Here is a 12889-nt window from a genome sequence, read left to right as displayed (position 1 = left end):
CACTCCCCATAGAGAGTGGTTATGCGAGTATGAGAAATACGATGGTGGTGATGTCTTCTTAGGGGATGATAGGAAGACTAGAATCATTGGTCGTGAAAAATTAAAGTTGAAGTTGCAAGGTGGAGGGATTTGAACACTTCCAGGTGTTCTACATATTCCTGCATTGGCAAAAAATCTGATTTCTGTAACCAAGTTGGATGATGCAAGTATAAAAACAATGTTCAAGAAATATACCTACAAGATGGCTTGGGGAGCACTGGTATTGATGTGAGGAGTTCAGATTAGAACTCTGAACAAGCTATAAAGTAGCACTATTATTTATGGGTGCAATAGTTCTGTGGTTCCTAAAAGTGGAGCAAAAAATCCAGTGGTCTCTAGAGAAAAGACCATGATATGGCATCAAAGGCTTGGACATATTGGAGAGAATGGCCTTCGGATACTTCATGGTAAAGGTATGGTAGAAGGTATGACTAGTAGCTCTCTGGATTTTCATTTCTATGAAAATTATGTATATGGGAAGCAGAATCGGGTGAGTTTCCCCTCGAGTGGAAAGAGGGAAAAACAGATATTAGAGCTTTTGCACAGTGATGCGTTTGGACCTATGAAGGTTCCATCACTAGGTAAGTTTGTGTATCATGTATCATTTATAGGTGACTTCTCAGGGAATACATGGATATATTTCCTCACGAAGAAATATGAAGTCTTTGACAACTTTAAAGAATTTAAGGCTCTGGTGGAAAACCAAACAGAGAAGAAGATAAAGGTGTTGAGGACAGATAACAGTGGAGAGTTTTGCAAGAAGGAATTTGAAGAGTTCTGTAAGAAGTGTGGTATAGCATGACAGAAGACTACTCCATACAGACCTTAGCAAAATGGAGTTGCAGAAAGAATGAACAAGACATTAATGGAAAGGGCAAGAAGCATGCTCAGTGGTGCCTGGTTAGGACAAGAATTCTGGGCATAGGTAGTGCAGAGTGCATGTTTCCTGGTCAGCAGATCACCTTCATCAGTGTTGGAGGATAAGACTCCACAAGAGGTATGGATTGGTAAGAAACCTTCTCTTTCACATCTGAGGGTATTTGGATGTGATGCATATGTACATGTTCCAAAGGAGAAAAGAGTAAAGTTGGATAGTAAATCTAAAATGTGCATCTTTATTGGGTATAGAGATGGTTTAAAGGGTTATAAGCTTTGGAATCTAGTAACAAGGAAGGTTGTGTACAATCGAGATGTGGTGTTCAGAGAGGTGAAAGATGTTATTAAACATGAATTCCAACCAAAGGAACCTGAGAGGATAGAGTTTGAGCTTAATGAGGAAGAATCAGACTCGCCAACAGAAGAGGAATCAGAAGATGAAAAGCCACAAACTCCAATTGTGAGAAGACCAGCTCGAGAAAGAAGGAAGTCAGAAAGGTATAGCCCATCTGATTTCTGTTCAATTTTTTCTTTATCTATTACTGATGGTTGATCCTAGAACTGTGAAGGAAGCAGTAGATTTAGAGGATGGCAAACTATGGAAAGAGGCCATGGTTGATGAAATTGCATCTTCGCACAAAAATGAGGCTTGTGATCTAGTGGAGCCATTGGCTGGAAGGAAACCCATTGGAAGAAAATGGGTGTTCAAGAAGAAGATGAATGCAGAAGGAAAGGTAGAGAAATACAAAGCTGGGTTGGTAGAAAAACATTATTCCCAGGTGCAGGGAATTGATTTTGGTGATATTTTCTCTCCTATTTCCAAGGTAGCTTCTTTTAGATTAATTTTATCTATTGTTGTTTCTTTTGATTTTGAGGTAGAATAGATGGATGTGAAGATAACATTTCTTCACGGGTATCTGGAAGAAGAGATGTACATGAAGCAACCTGAAGGCTTTGCAGTGAAGGGTAATAAATAACTGGTATGCAAGTTTAAAAAGTCTTTGTATGGGTTAAAACAGCCACCAAGGATGTGGTATCAGAATTTGATACATTTATACGAGGACTTCGCTTCACCAGAAGCAAAGAAGATCACTATGTTTATTTTAAATTAATTGGTGACTGTGTTATTTATCTGGTCTTAAATGTGGATGATATTTTGCTGGTTGGAAATGACAAACAAATTATCCAGAATTTGAAGGCCCAATTGTCCTCCAAATTCGTCATGAAAGATCTTGGTGTTGCAAGCTATATTTTGGGCATCGAAATTAAAAGAGATTGGGAAAAGAGGAAGCTCTGGTTAAACCAGAGGAAGTATGTCGAGACAATATTGCAAAGGTTTAATATGCACGATAGTAAATCGGTGAAGGTTCCTATTCCTGTATGTGTAAAGTTATCTGCTGAACAATGTCCCAAGACACAAGAAGGGGAAGATGACATGTCCCATGTTCCATATGCAAGTGCAGTCAGTAGCCTAATGTATGCGACCATCTGTACTATACCATACACTGCACATGCAGTGAGAGTATTAAGTAGGTTTATGTCAAAACCAGGGAAAGGGAAATGGACAACAGTGAAGCAGGTTTTTAGATATTTGCGTGGCATTTGTGATTATGGTTTGTGCTACTAAGGAAGACCAAAATTGTACAGAGTTTGGATATTTGTGGCTTTGTTGATGCAGACTGGGCTGGAGATATGGATCAGAGAAGATCTACAAGTGGGTATGCGTTTAAACTATTTGGAGGTGCATTTAGTTGGATGAGGAAGAAACGATATGTAGTGGCACTATCAACTACAAAGGCAGAATACATGGCAGTCAGTCATGCAAACAAGGAAGCAGTTTGGTTGCAGAGATTGTGTTCAAGTATGGGGTTATTACATGGAGCTATAAGGATAGATTATGATAGCCAAAGTGCAATTTTCTTGGAAAAGAACCCTGCTTCTCATTCAAAGACAAAGCACATTGATGTTCAGTATCACTTTGTGAGGGATATGATAGAAGATAAAAAGGTGTTGCTAGAAAAGGTGGACACTTTCAACAATACTGCAGATGCATTGACAAAATCTATGAGCTTTGAGAAGTTCTCTTGGTGTAGAGAAACAGTGGGCATTGCAGGGCTAGATAAATAACTAAGCTCTCTTGTGGCTCCTTGTGGAAAGAAAACAACAAGTAGGAGATTATTGGGTTGTGTTATATTCTTTCCACGACTAGCCCCAGTAGTCAAACCGAGGGGTCAGAGGGGAGGCAGAGTGCCCCCTTCGCTGTGCTGATGCACAATGAGGGGTTCACAGGGGGGGCGGCAACCCCCCCTATATAGGGGATTTGAGGGGGATGGATGCCCCCCTCTACGAGGTTCGGGGCAACGCCCCGGGGAAATTTTTTTTTGGACACTATATTAGGTGGGCAAACCTACCTATGGTTTTGTGCATGGTTTTCACACATGGTTTTGGTCGCGATAGTTTTTGATCCATGGTATTTTGTAGATCCAGTGAAGGGAACTATACTTATGTTCTAATCCAGGGTTAATGGATTGGGGTTTATGGATGCTTCGGCATGTATATATATATATATATATATATATATGTTTTGTAACATTGAAAGGAACATAATGAAAAATCAATCTGGTAGTCCCCGTTTTGGGATCCAGAGGAAAATATCTGTGTACATTTGTTTTATGTGTTATACTCTCTCCATTGTTTATTTTTTGTTTTTTAGAATTCATATGCAGGTAATTTCTGTACGAGGTTAAAACCTACACCCCCTTTCGTTGGAAAAGGCCAGTTTTCTAGCCAAAAGTGGTTTGCGATTACCCCTATAAACCGTTTCTCATCCTAGACGTTCAATCATAGGGTGCTAACAGAACATATACCTTCTGTCCTTGTGGATTTTACGGAATCTCAAGGAAAACCATGTCTCCTTGTTCAAAATCGGATATATACTCTTCTTTAGACTAAGGAAGAAAGGCTCAAAGAAAAAAAATAAATCCATACACCATAACTGAATAAAGCATTGGTTTGATAATAAGTCCATAGGGAACAAATATTTCAGTGTGGGTGACCTAGTATTGAAGTGGGACAAAGCCCATGAAGAAAAATGAAATCACGCCAAATTTCAAGCTCTGTGGAATGGACCATATACCATCATTAAGAAGCTTGGCCACCATTCTTACAGGTTGAATTCCTTAGATGGGAGGACTAATCCTCTTCCTGTCAATGGTCGATATCTTACACACAACTTTCAGTAGTAGCCCAAGGTTGCTTTCTTTCTTGTGTACATTTTTCTTTCATTCTTTTGTGTTGCTTTGTTCCTCTCAAGTCTTGTTTCTTTTCCCTTTCTCTTGGTTAGTGTACATAATTAAGACCTTGTGTGAGAGTGTATGTATGGCTTGAAAAGACTATGTGGTGAAATGAAATAGGATTGTGACACTCACAATGCTTAGCTATCTATTAGTTCTTCTTCCTTGTTTGAGACAATGTCTTAAGTCAAGTAATGTCTAGACGGAAAATATGATACATTTAAGAGGAAACCTTTGAGTGGAACCATGATATCAGTATATATTCTAACATCATGATTCCTTAACTTGGTATTTAATTTTCTTGGTATTCTACATGCTAATCCAATCAAGTAGAGAAGGGAAAGGGGGAAATCAATAGCAAGCAAACCAATATCAGAGATATATATAACCTTCTCTGAAGGAATAACCCCTTTTTCTCTAGAAAATTTGGGATCCCTCTTCTTCCCCTGTGAAAAACGAGTTCCTAAGAATAGTTCTTTAAATAAAGTATATAAATAGAAATGTAATATAAAGGCTTCCTACGTAGAGAGGTGAAGAAAGTAACTTTATATGGGTACTCCTCAGGCTCACTACTAGCGAATCAATGATTGTGTTCATGTAGTGACTCTGTTGAGGTACTATCAAGGCCTACTGGTAGTGAAGCAACACCAAAGATGAAAATGAAGACTTTGATTACCTTTCACACACCATTACATATTACCCTTCTCCTAGATCGAATCAAGTACGAAATGACAGGTTTTGTTGGTGTGTTAAACAGATGAATGAAAGGTGGGTACTACATCTATAACTAGGTCAAGTGGGAAATCCTAAGTAATCTACTTGATTCATAAATATTTCATGAAGGAAAAACTCTTTAATGAAATTTACCCCCAGATAAAGAAGCTAAAGTTCACCCAATGTGTCGCCAAGTGTTTTCGTTGCTACAACAGCCTCCAAAATTTTGCTATATTCGAATTTTGGAGCCTATTTTCTATAATGTGAAGTGTCCATTTTGGTTTTCAAGTGTTGTTTAATGTTTTTACACATGTCCATGTCCCTTCCTAAGTGTCATCAAATTATCAAGAGTAGAAATAACACACTTTGGAGTCATAGTACACTTCCTAGTCACAAAAAGATACTTGTTGTCACAAGTATGCATACTTTGTTTGTTGCACTTGGAGATAGTTTTTGAACTAGAATTTTGATTTATATTTCTTAGTCATGGATCCTTCCTAAGTTTCTTTCATTACTTGTGATGTGTCATGCTTGATTATATCCCTAACTCATCGTGTTTCTCTATGTTTCACCTTTCGAGACTTAGATGTTTTTCTAATGTTACAGCCTTCCCAGTGGGTTAGGAAGACCGAACTGTGCACTTCTAAGTCCTATTGGGGAGCCTACTTTTTAATTATAACCGTGACCTGCATCATCGTGAGTCCTCTCTATCTCTCTCTCTTCTACTCACTACATAATTCTAGTTAGAAAACCCTCCTCCTTACTACTTGTCCTCCCTCATTGTGCCATTCTTTCCTTTTCCCCCTGTTATCACTTAGAACTAAAAAACTCTATGCATATAGATGTTTGTCTTAGTTCAATGACAAAGGTCTGTGTCAAGTTGATTTCGTTTTATATTTCTTACTTAGGATTTGGAGTTTTAAAAAGTTTTTGATTCAAACTATACTCGAATCCTATTGGTTCTCCTCCACCATCATTGTTTTATAAGCCATGTCTTGTCTTATCCTAGTCACCGAGTCTTTTAGTGATTTCGCAGCGTAATCCTATTGGCCAGTTTCGCAGCGCGTTATGATTAGGCCGTTTCGCAGCGCATCATTAGAATTTTAAACTAACCGCGCTGCGAAATCGGGGATTCGTGCATTTCGCAGCGAATCTTTCCCAAAATGTCAAGTCTGTTGATGAGTCACCAATTGTGTCCTCTCATATCAGTTTGTGTACCTCTCGTATCATGTTTGAGCGCTCATTAATCACTACTCCACCAATAGATCTGTTGAAATGCACAGAAATATCATTCCCAATGGATTTTACCGTGCATGGACCTTTATGATAATCGTAAGTGCTGCATTAGTGTCAAGTCTGTCTGATGATGTATTTGAAATTTCAAGCGAGGTTGTTTTTAAGCGACCCTGATTACAAGCGAGGCGGAGTTAAAAAAAAGAACTGAACCGCCATTTCAACTGAAGCTGTTGGTCATTGTGTGTGTGAAGATTTCAAAGAGAAAAATGGAGAGAAAAGAACACAGATCCGGTAAATGCCAGAGGACTGAACCTGAAGGTCTAGACATAGCATTGAGGGATGAAGGCGTGAAGAAAGCATTCAAAGATGCCGGGTGCTGGAACTTTTGTAAAAAGCTGCAAGGAGGACATGCGCCGATAACCAAAGAATTTGCGCTAAACTTCACTGGTTTAAATTCAAAAATAGCTATGTTGGAAGTTCAAGTGTCTCCAGAAGCAATATCTGCTATAACAGAGATCCCAAGAGGACGGCAAGAATGGTTTAAGAATTTTAAGTTTGATATGAATCCATGTAAGGAGTTTTTAAAAGAGGCATATGTGAATGAAGACCTAACAAAAGCAGTGCCCAGAAACTATGTCAAGGAGCATTATGCCCTTCTTCTCACCTGCATTCAAAAATACTTGACCTGTGAAGGAAGATACAATAAGGTCTATTCTTATCATTTCAAACTGCTCTTGCATTTCACTGGGAAAGTTTCCATAGACATTCCTTTTTACTTATTTCGCAGTTTAAGTAAAATGTGTGATAAGGTGCAGCTGAGGAAAGAGGACTGTGAAACCTCCTTATTTCATCATGGTTTGATTAAGTTGCTAGTTTTAGATGGCCTCCAGAAGATAGGCAGAGACTGGAATTCGTTCATTTTCATCGCTGGATTCCAAAGCAAAACTGGTCTTACTCCACAACCAGTTAAAGAACAACCAGTCAGAGAACTCACAATAGCTGAGCTCGAAAAAGAGGCCAGAGCTAAAAAACAAACCAAGTCACAGCTAAGAGAACCAGTGAAGCCACTGATCATTAAAGAACAACCTCAGCAATCAACAAAAGAAAAAGCTCAGGATAAGAAGACTGTACCTGAAACAAGCAGATCTGAAGCAGTCTCAAGGGTAAGGACAAGGAGCCAAATAAATAAAGAAAAAGGTAAAGAAATAGCTGTTGAAGAGAGCCCAGTGTCTAAGGCAAGCCTGAATGATTTATTACAGGCCATTGAGTTTGAGCAAATTGAACCAGTGCATATTGATTTGACACAGTCATCACCAGAAAGTACCAAGAAGTCTAAGGCCTCAAAAAGGCTGAAGTTCGATGAGCCAGGTGAAGAATTCATTTTCAAACCTAGAAGACCTATTACAAGGAAGCAAGTAAAGGAAGCTCTGCCCAGAACAGAGGAAGCCGAGAAAATTAAGCAAAAAGACACAAGCAGAACAGTCATCATATCTCAAGGAGGTAATATTATAGCTATAAGGAACCAGTTAGAAGCAGCTAAACATGAGATTGCTAAGGTGAAGAATGCCACTAGGGATTCTGCAGTCAGGTATGCAAATTATCGTAAGGCTGTATGGAAAGAAAGTGAAACCCTAGAAAACCAGTTGGATTCAGTAGTTGATGTTTACACATGGACAGTACCAGCAATCAAAGAGGCCAAATTCGTCAGAAAGATAAATATGCACCTAAGAGCTGAGAATAAAGCTATGAAGAAGAAAATCAAAGACCTGAAGGCACAGCTAGACCAGTTAGTTGCTAAATGAAGTTTCTTTTCAAAGAAAGGTTTGTTCCAAATTTTGTCAAATTTTGCTTAGTTTTATTGTTTTGAGGACATGTAGATCCCTGCTATATATATCAAAGGTCAAAGGGAGTTTTGGAAATCAAATGTCTGGGCGGTAAATATCTCAGGAAAAAGGCAAGCTGTTTAAACAATCCAGCAGTTTCGTAGCACGCTACGAAACTGCTGTAGGTGATGGTTTTAACGCAGACAAACAGTTTGGTAATATGGGCGGGAATTTTCAAAAGGAAACACCTAAAGGATATGTAAGAAACCAAATGAAGCTATCAAAGATGTTCAGATCAAGATAGGTGTACCTTTAAAAAGGTGGAATATTTTAACTCAAGTTTAAAGTTTCTGTTATAAAGCCACTTTATCACCGTTCATGGGGTATTAAATGAATTGCATACAAGGAATTTTGGCCTGCACACTTGTCCATCGATGAAGCCTCCAACACATCAGGAACATGGTAGTGTTCTATATTTTTGGGATATTAAAGGGCTAGAAGACATGCTACTGTATATTCGAAAAAGTTGTGGAAAACTGGAACCGAAAAGCAAGGGATATCTCCTAACACCACTGAAGCAGTTAAAGGGTTCAGCATCCAAGGTCAACATGGAGCATTGATTACCCATCTCAGCCATCTCAGCCAAACTGAAAGAAGACCAGGTGTCAAAGAACGAGGAGGAATCATTATACATGGAAGATAGAGTTAGAGTCATAGTCAAATTAGAACTCTTTAAAACTCCAGTTAAGCACTTTATTGTATTTAATAGTTAGTTGAATAGCAGATAGGTGTCATCAAAAGCAGTTATCGAATTCCCCTCATGCTGGAGGAGGAATCTCGAATTAGGTAGAATAAGAATTCTATATATAGCTAAGACAGTGATGTAATGAGGGTTGGAGATTTTATAAAAACAGAGTACTGTTTTGGCTTATGTAGAAAGACAGAGTTCAGTAATATAATAAAATTGCTTTTCTTCTCAGGATTCATAAAGGGTTTTTATGTTCAAGATGTATGGTTTTGCTTATCCCTGATCTATCTTACAGTTGCATAAATGTGTAATCACTCAGAATTCACTTATGCTGCTCTGATTTCCTGTACACATTCATGAACTGTGGTTTATAAGAGTTGTGTTTTGGACATTTAAATGCCACATGCCCTGACTTCTATGTAAAGGCTGTATCATTATTTGTTGAAATTTTATTGACTCCATAGGCCCAATGGAAACTTGTGTAATGTTTGTCCAACCTTCATATTTGTCACTGTTATTTCACAAGAGTTAGCCCTCTTATTTTTAAATCAAAATCAATAACCTTTTTGAGAGAGCCCTCTCAGGCTAAGGAGGCTAAACCTTAGTCAAAAGATTGGTTTGAAACAGTTACTTGAAATCTTCCTGGTCAGCAGCCTTCCAGGGTCTGATTTTGAGATAACACCCCCCAGTGTGGTACATTGCACACTTCCAATGGGAAGTGATGCCTCTCCTTGTGCCTTCGTACAATGACCTATGCCCTCCTTGTCACCCTGTCCTTCCTCCCTAGTGCATGTCGCAGCTTTAGTGGACAATCCTACTCCCTTGTCTCTTGCAAGTGCGACCTATGTCCATCTTTCCTCCTCGTCCTCCTCCAGATCTGCACATGGAGTAGCCTTAGTGCGTAGTGAATCCATCTTCTATCTCCTTCAAGTGCGCTCTGCACGTAGAAGGCCTCTACCTCTCTCCTTTTAGCACTATTGAGCCACAATCAGAAAATTTGCATGGAACATGATAAAATAGGAGATTTTTGAGCTAATATTTGCTTTCCATGAGTGATTTATACTTGTAGGTGTTCAATAAAGCATGGAACATATATATGAGGATACTTGTCTAGAAATAGTTCCCATAGAAGAATATTAAAGACAAAAGGCACAAAGGTACCTTGTTGTGACATTTGAAGGAATGATGGATCCAAATGATCAAAGTGATGCATAAAGTCTCCATGAGTTCTCAAGAGCCTTCAGAGGGTAGAAGGAAACAACAATGCAAGATATGTTATAAGTATTGAATACATATAGGTAATGTCATCACTTCTCAAAGAAATCTATGTTACAAATCACTATGTTACCAAGTCATCAATGTCTATGACTTGTCAGGTTGTCGTCACATGATGATGTAATTTGGAAAAATTTGTAAATGTAAATATGTGGAAGTCCAAGAGTCATATGTGGACAAGAGAGTCATTAGGAAAATTCCAAAGGTCTCATGGAAGTCAAAAATTCACATTAGAAGTCTAAGAGTCATGACGGTAGTCCAAGAGTCATGAGGAATATGAAAGGTCATTCCTCCTATTATAAAAGAAGCCTCATTACTCAAGCAAGGGACTTTTCACCTTAGCTTCTCCAACCAAGAATTAGAGAGATATTGTTCCTTTGGAGAGAAAGTAGTGGCGTAATGCTCCATTATTGGAGCTAGTGGTGTCTCATTATATCAATGTATCTTGGAATTTTCACTTAATACTTGAAGCTCTTTGAGCCAACATACTTTCCTGCATGTATCGCGAATATAATAAGATGATTCTTTATATGTGTTGTTCTATGTGTTTTGTGTTTCGATGTGTTAAAGAAATTGGACTATTTCATTGGATTTTGTGCTCATCTTTTTGAATGTGTGATGCGATTTCTTTAATGATTGTTATGTCTATGTGAACTATTTCGCTAGAAAACCAATTATTCTTTCGTATATATGTGTGTGTGTCCTATTAGAATAGCACTAATACTTTTCTTCTAAATATTCACTTTTATTCCCTTAGAGTGAAAGAACCTTGCTATGTATTACAATTGAACATTTCACAAGGCATACTCACTTCTTCATTCAAAAGTACATTTGCATTGCTCTCTTATGGTAACTATTGTAGTCAAGGAAAATATTCAATAAAATGGCAACCGGGCCACATTTTCAGATGGGGATCCTATATCAAATGGTGTGAGGCCTAATTGAGACTTCATATCAGGGAGACCACATGTATGTTGGCAGGGTCCAGCACTGTCAACAAGCTAGATGTGTATTTTTCTCATTAAGGTAATTGTTCTTATCCTTGTTCTCATTTATAGATCCACCATTATGCTTCAATTTTGTTATTAGTATAATTTTCTTAGTGAAAACACGTTTTTATGTAATTTGAAATAGTATGCATTCATGAATTTAAATGATTGGGTAGTTAAGTGAGCATTTTCGTCATGCTTCATGAATCATTTTTTTTGTATCAAAACATTTCATAGGAATGGTAATGTGGCTGCTATATAATGGTATCATGGTCTTGGTTGCAATGATTTCTACCCATGTATAGTATAAAATATTAGTTTCATTTCTTCTAATATTAAACCATGGTCAAAATAACAAAATATCAATATGTACGGGTGTTATCTAATATATGTTGATTTGGTCAGTAAGTGGTCAAACTTAGCTCTTAAGGTCCTAATTTCAGTGTTCCACGATAAGTGTGAGCTCAAAATTAAAAGAAACAGCTAAGTAATAGGGAAAAAATCTTACAAATTTTATATGTCATATGATTTTTTTTCTTCATATGATACAATGTATATTGGATAAAAAATTATTCTTATAATAAAACATTCTCACACAAGAAGATTAGATACAAACTTGAATTTTTTTTGGAAATTTTATTTATTAAACAAAAATATTTTCGTTGTGATGCAATACACAGTCCTTTTTTGATACTACCTAAAAAAGAGATTCCTAATGGTTCCATATAATGAACAATTTCTTGGTGCAATCAAACACATAAAGAGAAATAAATTCTCTAAAATTTGCCCAATTGCACTAATTTACATGAAATTTTTTTAAGCTGCAATAGACCATACAAGACGAAAGTTTTTTTTTGTGATAAAAGCTTAAGACTTCTACAAAATGAGAAACTTATTTTGAATCACACCAAAATATTTTCGATGTGATATACCACTTCGAAAGAGAAATATGACAATGTGAAAAACTTACCTTAATGAGGAAACGCTGAAGGGTGTGACATATAGTACTAAATAAATTTATGGCACGATATGTTCCAAAGGGGGTAAATTTCCGATATTTTAAGACATACTTGAACATAAAGAAGTCCCTTTTTTTTCAAGAAAGTTAATAAATTCCACGTGTCATGCAAAATTAATGTTGGTACCCAATAAAGGAGAGGAGGACCCTTTGTGTCTCATGATAACGATTTTCCTAACTATGTCATACATCGAACCAGGAAAATGTTTCTTCTCGAACACGGATGTATAGCCAGCGTTCCTTCTTGTTTGGTTTTATTGTTGAACTTTGAAATTTGCAAATTTAATGTTTTTTAAAATATATATATATATCTATATATATATATATATATATATATATATATATATATATATATATATTTATTTATTTATTTATTTATTTATTGTAAATTGAATGTTATCTATGGTTATGTGCGACTATAGATGGCAACTACATGAATATTAAATTTCATTGTAATATAATTGTTATTCAACCATATAAATTTATAAACTTGTAAATCGAGAAGCAATAAATATAACTTAAATGTATTAAGTGCGACTATAGATGACAACTACATGAATATCTTTAAATTTCATTGTAATATAATTGTTATTTAACCATAAAAGCTTATAAACTTGTAAACCGAGAAGCAATAAATATAACTTAAATGTATTATTATCTAATAAAAGTAAGTTATTTTTTTCAAAAATATATATAATTATATTTATAAAAATTACATATATCATATATATTAATAATTAAAAAATTATAGTTATAATTGTATATATGTGTTGGAGTGTGTACATATAATGAATTTTATGAAATATGTAATTTTTTTTAGCCATAAAGATTTGAATTTTGAATTTCTTGTTTTACATAATAATTTATATCCTACCCAT

This window comes from Pinus tabuliformis, chromosome 9, assembly GCF_031772625.1.
Source record: "Pinus tabuliformis cultivar Carrire ecotype Pingquan chromosome 9, CPIR1, whole genome shotgun sequence".
Taxonomy (NCBI): domain Eukaryota; kingdom Viridiplantae; phylum Streptophyta; class Pinopsida; order Pinales; family Pinaceae; genus Pinus; species Pinus tabuliformis.
This window is presented reverse-complemented; position numbering follows the sequence as displayed.